The 15,753-nt window shown below is 46.4% G+C and overlaps 1 long non-coding RNA gene across 1 annotated transcript in view; it reads left to right on the forward strand.

Moving 5' to 3' along the window:
• The window catches only part of LOC138481324 (uncharacterized), a 91,673-nt gene that overhangs the window by 41,634 nt on the left and 34,286 nt on the right, over positions 1-15,753 (forward strand). Inside the window, exon 2 of the long non-coding RNA XR_011274220.1 lies at positions 8,336-8,494. This is a non-coding gene — a long non-coding RNA (uncharacterized lncRNA). The remainder of the gene's footprint in view (positions 1-8,335; positions 8,495-15,753) is intronic.

The following is a 15,753-nucleotide window of genomic DNA, read 5'->3' on the forward strand; positions in this document are numbered from 1 at the left end:
GCTACAAACGCAGGCAGGACAAACACCTTTGCCCGCTCCAGGAGGAAATCATCCTTCAGCATCCTCCTCAAATCCAGTGCAAATCAATCTACCCGGTAATGTGCCCTTGGCTCCGCCCGAACGCTTTTCTGGTGACCCAAAGAGATTTGCAGTGTTCATTAACCAGTGCCGCCTACACTTCTTATGTAGACCAGCTGCCTTCCCAACAGATCAGGCCAAGGTGGCTTTTGTGCTTTCTTATTTCAGTGGCAGTGCCGCAGATTGGTCGATCCCTTTAGTCACTCAGGATGATCCGGTTCTTCATGATTTCCAGGCCTTCCAGTCCAGCATACAGAAACTGTTCGCAAGACATGCACAAGGGCAGGCCTTGGACAATGAACTCCTTTCGTTACGACAGGGTAATCAAGACCTCTTGACTTACATTGCCTCATTTAACAGACTTATAGTGGAAACTCAATGGCCTGAGGATAAAAGAATAACACTTTTCTACAGAGGCCTGCGTGGAGAGCTCAAGGATGTGTTAGCTCAAGTTGTGAATCCTCCACAAGAATGCTCAGACTATATTGACTTAGTTGTTCAATTGGACCACAGATTACAGAACAGAAAGGCTGATCGTTCCAAATTTGATACCTAAGTGTTTTCTAAACCGCAGACCTCTACTAGGGGAGCTGACACCGTGGAACCCATGCAAATAGGGGGCATGAAAGGACCTTTAACTCAAAAAGAGCGAGAAAGGAGAAGACAGCTGCAATTATGCCTCTATTGCGGAAACTCGGGGCACTTTCTTCGAGACTGTCCAGTGAAACCAGCTAAGAAGGCTGTAGGAGCTGCAGATACCTGTACCACAAATTCTGAGCAGGGAAACGACCTAGCCCGACAAGTGTAGAGGTCCTCTTGCCGAGCGTTAAAATCTGTTCCATGACCTCGCATTTCGTGGTGCCTATGGTCCTCATTAGCCCTGAAAGTCTGGATCGTTTGCATGCAATTGAAGCTTACATCGACAGCGGAGCAATCGGTAATTATGTGGACCGTGAAATGGTATCAAGGATGAATCTACCTCTTGTCCCTAAGGCAGTAAAAGAGGTCATTACTACAGTGGATGGCACGGAGATAGCCTCCGGACCAGTAACTCACGCCACCCAAGAAGTGACGTTAGTGAGCCAAAAGGGACACCGGGAGAAAATCGTGTTCGATGTGATCAAGGCCCCTCAGTTCCAGATCATTCTGGGAATTCCTTGGTTAGTGAAGCACAATCCTCAGATCGATTGGCGAGCAAAGACGGTTCAGTTTCCAGAATGTATCTCCACTTGTTATCCTCGGCCGGATGTTTCACTGGCGGCAATCTCTTCTGAGGTTCCCAAACTACCTCCCGAATACCAGGAATTCCAAGACGTCTTTCGGAAGGACCAAGCTAACACCCTGCCTCCTCATAGGTCTTACGACTGTCAAATAGATCTGATACCCGGAACAACTCCTCCTTGCAGTAGGATCTATGCCCTCACCGAGCCAGAGAATCTTCACCTCAGACAATATCTGGACCAATACCTAGCTAACGGATTTATCCGTCCTTCAAAATCTCCAGCTTCCTCGGCTTTGTTTTCGTTCCGAAAAAGGAAGGAGACCTTAGGACTTGTATAGATTACCGCGTCCTGAATCAAATCACTGTTAAAAACAGATACCCGTTACCTTTGATCCCTGAACTCCTGGACCAAGTGAAAGACGCATGTATATATACAAAGTTGGATCTCAGAGGAGCCTACCACTTGGTACGAATAAAAGAGGGCGATGAATGGAAGACGGCCTTCCGCACCAAGTATGGGCTGTTTGAATATCAAGTTATGCCCTTTGGACTATGCAACGCTCCTGCCGCCTTCCAGTATTTTATGAATGATGTCCTTAGAGAACTCATAGATGTGTGTGTTGTTGTCTACATTGATGACATCCTCGTCTATTCATCATCTGAAGAGGAACATCAGAAACACGTTAAAGAGGTCCTCGAGAGATTACGTCAGCATAACCTTTTTGCTAAGCTTGAAAAATGCGTTTTCAACGTAACTGAAGTTGAGTTCCTGGGATTCATATTGTCACCAAACGGAGTCCATATGGATTCAAAGAAAGTCGATGCAATCATCAAGTGGCCTTCACCAACCTCTGTAAAAGGAGTTCAAAGCATGTTAGGCTTCGCTAACTTTTACCGCAGGTTCATTCCTGAATTCTCTCGAATAGTCCAGCCCATCACCGCTCTATTAAAGAAAAACAAACGTTTTGAGTGGTCTACCGAGGCGGAACAAGCTTTTCAGGACTTAAAAGCTAAATTCATCTCTGCACCTGTTCTAAAACACCCTCGCCCAGAACTCCCCTACATCGTAGAAACAGATGCTTCTAGTCTTGCTATGGGGGCAGTTTTATCACAAAGAGATCCGGTCACACACCAATTACATCCTGTAGCCTTTTGGTCCCGCAAATTCTCGGCTCCCAAGATCAACTATTTAATTACAGACAAGGAACTTTTAGCTATCAGCCTTTAAAGCCTGGCGGCATTATCTTTTGGGAGCCAGACACACAGTCACCGTAATGACAGATCACCGCAACTTACAATATCTGAAGACGGCCAAAGCTCAGTCTTCCAGGCAGCTCCGCTGGGCTCTGTTTTTGGCTGAGTTTGACTTTATAATTACTTATCGACCAGGCAGTAAAAACGGAAAAGCAGATGCCCTCTCCCGGATGGGAATAGATGAACACTTGACCAATCCTGAACCAATACCCATAATCCCAGAACAAAGGATTTTGGGCTTGGTCAGCGCTCAATCCTTTGAAGACATCGAGACTACAGTCAAATCACTCCTAACTCCGGCAGAATTACAGGACTGGCAATTCAAGGGGAAGGATTTCTCAGTGGACCAAGACCTACCATATTTCCGAGGACGATTGTACTTGCCCTGTGAGAAAATACAAAAACAGGTAATCTCCTGTTATCACGACTCATTAATGGAGGGTCACCCTGGCATTACCAAAACCATGGAAAAGGTCAAAAGACATTTCTGGTGGCCATCATGGAAGAAGGATATTAGAGACTTTGTAATCTTCTGTGGTGTGTGTGCTCAGAATAAAAGTCAGAAGGAGAAACCAGCCGGCCTCTTACACCCACTGGACGTCCCTCCCTGTCCATGGCATACCCTGTCCATGGATTTCATCACGGACTTACCTCCATGCTCAGGGTATAATACCATTTTAGTAGTCATGGATCTATTCTCCAAGATGGCTCACTTCATTCCCTTGAAGGGCCTACTTTCAGCTTCAGTATTAGCCCGAGAATTCTTAGAAAACATCGCTCGGTTACACGGTTTTCCCTCGGTTTTGGTCTCTGATAGGGGAAGTCAATTCATCTCCCACTTTTGGCGAAGTTGCTGTCGCTTAGCCCAAATTGATGTGAGACTTTCAACCAGTCACCATCCCCAAACTGACGGACAAACTGAGAGGACAAATCAAACTCTGGAGCAATATTTACGTTGCATGCTCCAACAAACTGAAAACCCTTGGAAGGATATCCTTTGGATCGCTGAATACGCTTATAACAATTCGACCCATTATGGAACCGGGAAGACTCCCTTCTTCCTATTATACAGAAACCATCCTAGGACCTCTAACCAGGATCCTCCCCAAGAATTCGAAATACCTGCTGTGGATCACTTGCACTCGGTGATCACTCGTACTTTTAAAGAAGCCACTGCTCATCTGCAAAGAGCTAAAGCTCTATACAAGAAAGGAGCGGATAAACACCGTAAAGAGGCCCCTCACTACGCAGTGGGAGATCAGGTCTGGTTATCCACTAAGCATCTGCCTCTAAAAGGACCCCACACCTTCATCCCGAGATACTTAGGACCCTATCTCATCTCTGCCATAATTAATCCGGTGGCTGTCAAATTGAAATTACTAAAACCAGTACAACCAGAAACCCGATTGACCGAACTCCCAGAACCTGTTCTAGTGGATGGAGAACTTGAGTTCGAAGTAAAGAACATCCTAGACTCCAAAATCTCCAAATCTAAATTATATTACCTGGTTGATTGGAAAGGATACGGCCCCCAGGAAAGGTCTTGGGAACCCTCAGAACATGTCCACGCACCTCGTCTGGTCAAGAAATTCCATCTGAATCACCCCGACAAGCCAAAACCCCCGGAGAAGACACGCTTAGGAGGGGCCTTGAGGGGGGTGCTGTCATGATCACTGCTTCCAAGGAGCTAGGACCAGCCCAACGTCCTTGGAAGCAGGCCCCTAACCTTCATCCTATGCAACAGCCGGGCCCCACTGGGACCTTTTGGACCTTGTCCTGGCGCCGGTGGCACCAGGCTCATCAAAGTCACTGGTCCCGGCACTGGAAGCGCCGGGCTCATAATTTGTATGAAGATGCTTGGGTGGACTTACCTGCAGCAGACCATGCTGCTTACTTACCAGCCACATAGGAATCCTCTGTGAGCCGGGACTACTTTCTTACCTGGGTGGGGCAAGCTCCACTCCCTGGATACAACACTGGAACTCTTCTGGAACAGGAACTCTTTTCTTACTTAGGCGAGGCCGTGGAGGAAGACGCCTAATCACTCCAAGGCTATTTAAACCACACCCGATTGATGAAACGTGCTTCGCGTTATTCTGCATCTGCAGCAGAACGCTCACTGTGTCTGTTCCAGTTTTCTTCTTTCCGATCCTGAACCTGCAAGAACAAACGCTTACCATTCCTGTATCCAGCCTTCAGTAGCACCTGCAAAGACAAGAAACAACAGGTTAGCACGGCAACCTCCACGCACAGCGCTTTCCTCACCTGATCCATTGGCAGCTACCATCTCTTCACGCTGCTCCTCCGCCTGTGAAGACAAAAGCATAGTTATTCCGGTGTGGAATTACTTACCGGCACTCCGCGAATTCCGTTTTTCTTCAACGCTGCAATCCTGCACCTGAAAGACAAAAGAAGAGACATTAGACAGGTATTTTACTTACGCGCCATCGCGCCCGCCACAATAGGGCGCATGCAAATACTCCGGCGTTTCCAGCGTCTCTTCAACACCCGAACTCACAACTGCAAGGGAAAAGAGACAGTTAGAGAGCTTTTGAAAAGCAGACAACCGGCATTTACTTACGCATTTCCAAGCGCTTCATTCCAAGACTCTGGCTCGAACTTCGGCTTTCTTCACACCATCTTCTACCTCAAGAGCCCTGCAAGACAAATAGAAAAAGCATTATACAGAGCCCTGTTCCACATTAACGTGCCCACGCACCTAAAGACTGTAAGGACTTAAAAGGTGTCCGGAAACTCACCGTTCGTGCAGTTAACGACGGTAGCAATCCTCTGATGTCAAGAGGCCTACGTTTCACCCAGTGAAGGAACTGGCAACGGCACCCTGCACCAGACGCAGATGGAGAGTCCAGCATTCACCTATCTAAGGTGAGCACGTTGACCTTGGGGGCTCCACGGAAAAGCGAGGAAGGGAAAGGGAGAGAGATACCCGACAACCCCAGATCATTAACCCCATATTCTTTCACCTGCAGATATCTCACTCTTTGAGTTAGACACACAGTGCGAAGAGGCTCAGCCCCGGAAGCCAATTGAGTCCTGCACTTCACTTTTCGAGTCACAGACACCATCCTGCCAAGACCGGCGCCTCTGTGGGAATCAGGTGAGCGTTACAGAATTCTATGAATGGAACAGAGATTTCCTGTCGTACACTTCACTTTTCATGTATTTAGATAGTAGTATGAAAACAATTTTCAGATGCATCCAGAAACCACCACTCTCTTGATCCCACCTTAGTGTTCAAAGTCTGTTGTCCAATCATCTCCTAGATGGTCCTTTATCAGCCTTTACTTCAACCGCCTTTCCTCCTTGTCAGTGGCGACCACTTAGGGCCTGCATGACTCTGACAAAATGACGACTGCTCTACAGGAGTTCAGGGATGAGTAGTGAATACATCTCCTACTGTGGCCCACACTACTATGAAACCAGCAGCGAATACATTAACAGCCAGACATGCATACTTCCTTTTCCTCTTAGGGTTGTTCAGGCTGAGGGCAGACTATACACTTCAGGAGGGCTGTGTGGTAGCACACAAGCAGACTACACAACAATAGTACTGCAGTACCAAAGTAAAAAAAATTCCAGCCAAGATTACATAAAAATGGGGTACTTTAAATTAACAATACAAACAACCTATTATGGTTATATGTGAATTTATCACTGACAAAACACCTAAATACCTTTATAAAGACACATTAATAACTTCCAAAAAAATGAAATACCTGTTACAGCGCCCATATTTTCCACATGCAGATGTATATATCTACTGTTTCTATTGTCTGTGACTGCCATCTGGTGGACCTTTTAAGAATTACAATCCTGGTTTTGTGCTTTTTGAATGTCTTTTCACTTTTACCATATTACATTCCACCTACTTTTGCCTTGCTAACACCCTTTCCAGGGGGACGCCCACCCGCCCCCCCCCGGGTCCACTTATACTTGTCATTCGTGTCCACTTCTACCTGTCTTTTTTTCTTTTTTGTCCACCCGTTTATACCTTTAATTAACTGAAGTCTATTTGTTTTTTTCCCTCTTAAATCCAAACCTGCAAAACTATATTATTGCCAATATTTCGATATCTTTCCATCCTGACACTGTTTTTTACCCTCTTCATTTTTGTATTTCGTTATTTTTTACACCTTTATTTATTTTGTCTTGCAATTGTATCACTGTTTGCCCCTATTAAAACAACTATCACCCACCCCTGTAAATGATAACATAGAGAATGTGGATTTATGAATAAAGGGGCCCTCTGGGTTTGAAGACAAGGGTCTCCAGGCGATATTTTCAGCAACAATGTAAGAATCACTGAATATGTCCTTATTGCTAGAATTGTCTAACACGTGGGGCCTCAAGCTAATGTAACTGGGCACACTGCAGTGACATTAGTTTCTGTAAATGCCCACACAATGCTGTTGGGTGGGCAATTACAGATTTTGTCTAGGCCTTGCCTGCTCAGGCCCTACCCTGTCTATGCCTCTGATGTTTAAAAGGGTAGAGAGTGGGGTCTTACAAGTGTAAGGGAGGAAGGGTCCTTTATGATACCCCTACATTCTTTGTGAAGTGAATCTTATGCTCATTAAATTGCTGGATACGTCCCTTGCCCAAGCTCTTGGTGACAAGAGCATGGAAGCCATTGAATGACACAAACCCAATTCATTTTGCGTGTCCCCAGACTCCATGTTGTAGAATTCATGACTCCATTTTGTACTAGGCCGCACAGTGTTCAATAAGAAGCCCTCTCCTTCTTTCACCCCTTTCAGCGCCACGAACAGCCAGCCTGACCGCCCTCCCATCTCCTCCTCCCCTGCGCTGCGGCTGTCCTGTTCCCATGGGAGCATGGGTGCGAATTGTTGCAAATGGACACTGTATTCTTTCCCTTCCTCTAAGATCATTGCCCTGTGTTTGACCGAGCTAGAGCCTGGCTTGCAGAACCCATCCATCTCTGCAAGACATGCTCCTGCTCTTTAGTCCCCTACCTTTAGGAATTATCGCCTGCATACCCTTTGCCCCGTTGCGTTCGTTTCATGTAACAGTTGGTGAGACCCTTCCCAGTGGCCCACCCTGGCATGCCCCCCCATATAACTAATCCAGTGTGATCATATATTGTTCATGTACTAACACCCACCAATGCCCTTGTTTGATCCACAAACTGCTAGGCAAATTAATCTTAGAATGACACGTTCAGATAAGGCACCTGCACCACCGCGCCCCTGTCCTGAATGGGGCCTAGGTCATGAATGTGCACATGTGCCCACACGATTTATAGATAACCTTGCATTTTTGAATGACTTTTATGTCATACATTAAATCTCGTATGCCAGTAACTGTTATGTAGTTTAGATTAGTTAGAATTACAACTGCGCTGACTCAGCATGGCCCCCACCCCTCCCAGATGAGCCCATCTGACCCACATGCCACAAGAAGTAACAAGTTGAGCACCACCCAATCAAGCAGCATCAACACCGTATATTGTGTACTGTACTATCTAACTGAACCAATGAAGTGGCACCATGTAACACCTATAGAATGTTTTCATGGATGACGTGTATTTCAGATAAAATGCAATGTTTCTGTATTCTTGGCAGAGCGCTCTCAGAGATGCAGAGTCCTCTGCAGGCCACACTTACTAATATATAAAGCATATCTTTGTTTGACTCACAATCTTTCTCCTGGTCTCATTCCCTACCAGGGTGTGTCCATTTATTCTGACATTTGGTTTGTAATTTTCTGGTGAATGACCAGCTTCACTTGATGACCCCTTAGTGTGATTGATGCGAGAAGTCCCCCGACCATCGCAAAGAGATCCGGGGCACCTGCAACAAGGCTGCCCATATACGGTTGACTGGTAAACATGCACGCTTCTGAACGGCACCCCGATTGTGGATAGACAGCGCACGGAGGCTCTCGGATCAACACGAGCACGTGAGTATTGATTGCGAGAAGAATTAAAGAAGGGGGAAAATAACGGGAACGGAGTCAGATTAAGTAATGGGAGAACAACTTGTGGGTTGAGTCAACATATAAGTGAACAACTGTTAGAGTGAGAACTTTTCTTTCTTTCTTCATATGGCCATTAGGTTTTTATATCAGGTGACGGAATAAGTGGAGATACAGGAGCCTAGTTCGGCAAGGGGATGGAAGGCGGCGCCGCATGGTACTGTCTTGACCAGTGCAGGATTACAAATGATGAAAAAGAAATAAGTGGGAGTCTTGTATATGGAGAAGACTCGGAAAATATTAGTTACTCTTTCTTCTTTACTCTTGATAGACACTCTATAGAGGTCGGCCCATAAGGGCCAGGGAAGGGTGAATGTAAAACGCGAGTGAAAGGGAAGACTCTGGGTTTTAAGGAAAGGGATAGCAGACGAAAAGGGTAGGGAGGGCACATGTTCTATGTCATTCGTTGTGAATATAGTTAGTCAGTGTGTCATGCCTCTATGTTCCATGTTTGATGTTTTGGGTTCCTTTTTTGCTGGCTATATTGCATTGGTGCGAAATGTTCAGAACTTGAAAGTGTTTTGCTATAAGGTTATAAAAAGTTTTATGATGACCAGAATATAAAGGCATAACCAAGGTGGCTATAGTAGTTGATATACATGCACGCACGCACCTTAGCGGTAAAGAGAAAGAATGGATGCAGACACGCCCTTCCTGCATATATGCCAACATCTTCCATTGTATAGTGAAAAAATAAAAAGGTACCATGAGCAATGGTTAACGGATGTGGTGTCCCAGATATGGCCAGTAGGAGGGTCTTTTGACAAAACAGTATTAGACCTTGTGGCAACATACTTATCAATTAAATACAAGGGAAAACAGCTCCAGAATAGAAGGGAGGTATTCGACCTCTGGCGCATGTTTGAGGAGGTCCCACCTGCTAATAACAAAGATAGAGAGTGACACCCGCAGGTAACAGTAACTAAGGAGGAGGGAAGGGAAGGAAAGGAGGAGGGGGAAGAACCCAAAAAGATATCTCCATTATTAACCAAACCCGCTGAAGGATATAGCGACCCATTCTGCTTAGCCCGCCCAAGCGTGCCCCCCATGCCAGCAGCAGCACCCCCTCCCCCTTACAACCCTAAAGGTTTGTATAGCCCAACATGCGCACCCCTGGTACAACTAGGGCGCCTGACCCGAGACTAAGAATCACAGATAACGACCATGCAGGCAGAATTATCTCGTTTAAGGACATTGTGCGAGAGTAGCCAACTTTTGCCAGGGGGTGAGAAAACACTGCCTCCCCCACCATCCAGCATATCTGCGTGCCGCACAGAGGAGGACTGGAGATCAGAGGTTTTTCTGCTCCATATTGATAGTACACCCGTTAAGGTGATCCAGGAAGGGTGAGAGGATGAGCAGGTAAGTACGGGGAATGGGAGTTTGACATCTGACAGGGAAGAGGAATGTTGGAGCGATCTAGATGAGTATGAGGAAGGGGCCAGGGCAGGTGGTGTGCCACTGCCAAGGCGGACAATACTGAGTGACAACGGGGAGGAAGAAGGATGGCATCCTTCCTGGACGGTTGAGAAGTAGGATAAGGAGAATGGCGCTAGCAAAGAAAAAAGGAATGAAGGTAAGTAAAGGGAAGGGGAAATCAAAGTTACAGATGCCTCTGATCCACAAAGGGATGGGGATACCTCACTATGTACCCTGGGCATTAATGGATAAAGCCAACTTGTTAAAGAGGTTGCCACCACTCTCTGGGGTGCTAGCAAATGGATATATGACTTTGAGAAGAATACTGCAGAGGTCCCGTTAACAATAGGGGATGTCATAAGCCTGTTAGTGTCCGCAGTGGCTGACCAAGCAAACTGAGTGTGAGTGAAGGCGGGGTGGCCAGGAGTTACAATAGATTGTGGCCACAATGATGGAGCTTCATTCAACAATGTGAGGGCACAGGGTTGATGCATTGCGCAGAACCTTCCCCAACACCCCTGATTGCATGCAATGCATAATGGGGGATGAGGAAGATGCTACACAATTCATTCTTTGAGTTCAGGTCTTGTGGAGGGTGGAGACAGGCACGGCTTGGGATCAGTCTACCGCCCTCTTTTACTTCATAATCAAGAGAGGCTTCCCAAAGGAGGTACAGAAGGCCCTTGATAACATTGCTTGGATAGAAGCCAAGGATTGGCCAGAAATACAGAGCATCATAGTGCACCACTGTAGGACGATCAAAGAAAGGGAGAAAGCACAGAGACGACTGGCCGATGAAGCAAAGCTTGTACAAAATAAATTAGTGAAGGTCGCAGCAGTAATAGCCGCCCTCCCCACCGAGAGACAGGGAGAAGGGGAGGAGGGGGCAGTAGTAATACAAGCACAAATGGCAGTCGCCTGGGTAGCAAACGGACAAGAGCAATGGGCTGGACAGGAGCAGTATGGAGGGCCTCAATGGCCAGGGAGACCTGGAAGAGGAAGCAGTGGGTACCGAGGACAGATGGGAGGCTATGGAGGACAGGGACCCAGAGAGGGAGGACAAGGAATGTGTTGGTCATGTGGTAGATGGGGCCACTTTGCGAGGGAATGTTGCGTCCGTCCCACGGGGTATTACCAAAATGCACCAGGTAAGAATTACAAACAACAGTATGGCCACCCCCACCCAGGTAGCCCATATGGGCTGTCTATGGGTGGATACAGACAAGAGGAACAGTGTGACACCCTCTATATGCAAGAACAGAGAGCACCACCACAAGGGACACAGCAGCGCGTATCACGTCAGAATCAAATGGTAAACACGCACAACGGAGCGCCAGCATATTTCAGAGGAAGGGCCATGGTAGGGGAAAATGTTTTTACTTTCCCAGCGACAAACATACACCCAGACTAGGCCAGCCCACAGAGAGCACTTGCGTGTCCAATCCTGTCAACTACTCTACGTCCAGACGAGCAACCATTGGTGGGGGCAGAGATAGGAAATAAGCAGTTCATCTTTATGGTGGCCTCGTGGGTGGAAAAATCATGTCTGATGGAGGGCGGGTTCCCGCTTTCGGACCGGAAGTTGGACACGCAAGGTTTTTCTGGGGCTGTAGTAATGGTTCCATACACTAAAGATTTGGACATAACAGTAGGTGGGAAGACAGTGCAAGCACCCGTATTGTACCACAACGCCTTGCCGATAAAGTTGCTGGGAAGGGACCTCCTTAGTAAACTCAACATCACAATCTCCTTTACTTATAGAGGGATAGTGTGCTCAACCCCGGGAATATGTCCCCTCAGAGCAATGCTGCTGATTAACACAATAGCAAATTAAATAGCTTTTCGAGGAGTGCCCATTGAGGCAGAAATGTTTGTGTACGGTATACAGGTTTTGGCCAAAAGGATTACCCGAGATAATACAACAAGAATGGAGAGTACCTTCTGACTTTGTCTTCCGCCCAATGGCTGCCCCTGAGGTGGTACCTGGATCCATGCTGTCCCTAGATTTGCATGGTGTACAAGTTTCAGCTCAACTTATCGTGGTGATAGGGTTGGACATGCGTGGATGCGAGTGGCGAACAGCCCTATGCATAGACCCAAACATTGCGCTGCACGATTTGACTGATGAGGAGGTATTCACTGACAAAGACTGTGACGGAGAGATAATGGAAATTTGCATGCCCTGCAACATAATAATTCAGCACAGAAGAGTAACAACCCCCCTCATGGCTGTTGTCAGTGCGCCCAACCTTTTTTGATGCGGACATGCAGCAGGTGCCTGCCAAGGTATGGACGTCAAATCCCCATGATGTAGGTCTCTTACAAGAAGTGACACCTGTTAAATTAAAACTCAAACCTGGTGCGGTGTTGCCACAAGTGAAACAATGTCCAGGGAAGCAGAGGAAGGAATAAAAGAAACCATACATGCACTACTACAGCAGGGCATTATTGTGCCATCAAATTCCCCATGTAATACGGCAATTTACCTGATTGAAAAAGCAAAGGGAGAGGCTTGGAGGATGATACAGGACTTACACCCACGTAATGACGTCATACAGAAGGAATTTCCCCATGTCCCAAATCACGCATCCATTTTGTGCAGCATCCCAAAATCTGCTACACATTTCAAATTTCACAATATTGGACAGCCTTTACCCTGGGGGCAGGGGGCGAGATATGAGAATTGCAGGTTACCCCAGGGCTATTGCGAGAGTCCAAGCATTTTCAATAGGATATTACATGAAGATCTAGGAAACATTGACGTCAAGAGCATTATAATACAGTACGTAGACAATCTTTTAGTCTGTGGGGAGAGTGAAGAACAGTGCCTAGCAGACTCCATTGCATTACTGAATTTGCTAGCAGAAAAAGGGTACAAGGTGACAGTGCAAAGTTGCAGTATTGCCTAACAGAGGTACTATATTTGGGACAACTGATATCAAAGGATGGCAAAAGAATACTCCCCGATAGAGCAGCAGCAGTGCGTGTGACAATCAGACCCTATACAGTAAAGGACATGCAGAAGTTTCTCAGCATATGTAACTATTGCCGAGTATGGATCTTAGACTATGCAGTGTACACAAGGCCCCTTCTACAAGTGCTAAAAGAAGCCCAAAAGGAAAACACAGCTATCACGTGGACACAAGAATTTATGCAGCTTTTAACACTCTAAAAGATCTCATTTCCACAGCCCCCGTCCTTGCGAGCACGCATTATGACCGAGAATTCTACCTGTTTTCTCATTGTAATGGAACACTCATGACCGCCGTCCTAACACAAAAAACATCTCTGGGAGACAAGCCATTGGCCTACTACAGTGGCACAGTAGATGCAGTGATGCAAGGGCACTTCGCGTGCGAACAAGCTCTCTCAGCCGCCGCCTTTGCAATTGAAAAAAGTGCCACCATAGTGATGGGATGTTCGATAACGTTGTTTGTGGAGCACTCGCTTTTTGCAATTCTCACTATGCAAAGAGCAGCCGCATACAAGATTATACTTTCTAGTGCCAACATCCACATATTGTGCTGCAAAACGGTAAATCCTGCCACATTCTTCACAGAACCATGCACAGTGGAAGACATGCAAAATCACGATTGTGCCTCGTACGAGGGGGAAGGTGACAACATTCCCAAAGCAAATCAAAATGCACTAGATGAAGGTGAAGTGTATTTTGTGGACGGGTCAGCATCCATTTGTCCAGAGACAGGGGAAAAGCACATAGGAGCAGCGGTAGTGAGGTTGTAGGACTGGGAGTATGAGACGATTGTACAGAAATGTTTACCAATGCATTTCTCTGCACAGGCAGCAGAACTTTTAGCATTAATTGAAGCATTACGTGTGGCAAAAGGGTGCACAGTAACAATATACACTGATTCAGCATATATGACCACAACAGTACATGGCGGGCTGTTGAGGTGGGGAAGGAGAGGTTTCAGGAGGGCAGATTGACCCCAGTTCAGCACGCAGAGCTCCAATAAAACTCATAGAGGCACTAGCAGAACCCTCCATATTGGCCCTAGTGAAGTGCCAAGCACACACAAACCACAGTGACGTCATCTCTTTAGGGAACGCAGCAGCAGATGCCACTATGAAAGAGGCGGCATACTTCCAAAAGCCCCAAGCAGCAGAATATGTAGTAAAAGGTAGCACACAGGAGGAAAAGGAAGATGGATATAACTCCCTGCCCATAGCACAAATAATTGACTTACATAAAATATCCCCAAGTGAAGAACAGGAAGTATGGACAAAAGGGGGGTGCAACAATTGCCCACTAATCTCCTTTGGCACCAAGACTGCACATGGAAGGTACTAATGCCTGTAGAATTATTGCAAATAGCATTCCAGCAATTGCACTTTCCTGCCCACACTGCCAAGCAGCATGTAGCTGCGGACATCCACGAGGACTGCTTTGTCCCACATTTACAGCAGTACTTGGCAAAAATGACAATAAAATGTGTGATATGCCAAACATACAACTCTGGTAAGACCCTCAGGACACTGCAAGGTACACTGCCTGGCCCCATCGGACCTTTCAGCGAACTGCACATCGACTATGCAGACATGGGGGAAAGGTGCAATGGAGCAAAATACCTAAAAGTGGTGGTCTGCCCCTTTTCACGGGTGGGAGCAGGATCCTGCGCACACCCAGATGCGAAATGTGCGGCAAAGTTGAGAGAAGTCATCCCGCGATGGGGGATATGTCATGTCATACGTACCTAGAATGGGACTCACTTCATGAATGACCTTTTCAAAGAAGTCACGTCCTTGTTAGGAATAAAACACAAATTGTGTTTAATTTACCACTGCAAGCAAACAGGGTATTCGAAAAGATAAACAGCCTCCTTAAAAGTAGACTGTCCAAGTTGTGCCACACCCTTAAAAAGAATTGAGTGTATTGCTTGCCCCTGGCGCTATTCCAATTGTGCACCCAGCCAAGCAAAGACCACCACTTGTCACTGCACAAAATAGTGACTGCAAGAAGAATGCACACCCCGCTGTCCCCGGCAAGGAGAGTGCATGATGCCCACAGAACAGCAACAATACTGGGGGAAGAGTTCAAAGATTATTTGACACAGCTCACACAGGCGGTAAGAAGCATAGCCAAACAAATTGCCCCATCCTTCACAAGGGAAAGTGAGACAGATACAAACACTGCAGCTGCAGATAGCCTGATTACACAATTAACACCTGGAGAGATGGTGTATGTGCACAGTTTCGTGAGGAGGTGGAATGCTCCAAGATTTCATGGCCCTTACGAAGTAGTGCATTGCACACCCTCAGCAGTGAAAGTGAAGGGCCTGAAGTATTGGATACATATGTCTGATGTGAGGAGAAAAACAAAGCAAACAAGAAGTGACTGTACCTTAATGGCAGTAAATACAAATAAGATATGAAATACTGGGTTAAGACAGTGAAGTGATGTATAAAGATGTACATAATGAAGTGGCTACCTGGATAATGATATTTTAAAGGAAAAATGCACAAATGTGTATATATACATATATGTATAGAAACAATTCTCTCTCTCTCTCTCCCTCTCTCTCTCTCTCTGTCTCTCTCTCTCTCTTTTTCTCCCTTCCATTCCACCACTAACAGTGCCCTCAAACATTCCAGAAACAACGGCCCTCAATGACAACGCTACAACTCTAGTTAGCCGTAGGGGAAATGTTAGTGGAATTAGAGCCTACTCCTATGAGTGTGGCTTGTGTTTTACTGCGATTGTGTTTTCAACAATTTTATTATGTTTAGGATGGTACTGGGCAGTT

This window comes from Ambystoma mexicanum, chromosome 5p (assembly GCF_040938575.1).
Source record: "Ambystoma mexicanum isolate Mex_15411 chromosome 5p, UKY_AmexF1_1, whole genome shotgun sequence".
Taxonomy (NCBI): domain Eukaryota; kingdom Metazoa; phylum Chordata; class Amphibia; order Caudata; family Ambystomatidae; genus Ambystoma; species Ambystoma mexicanum.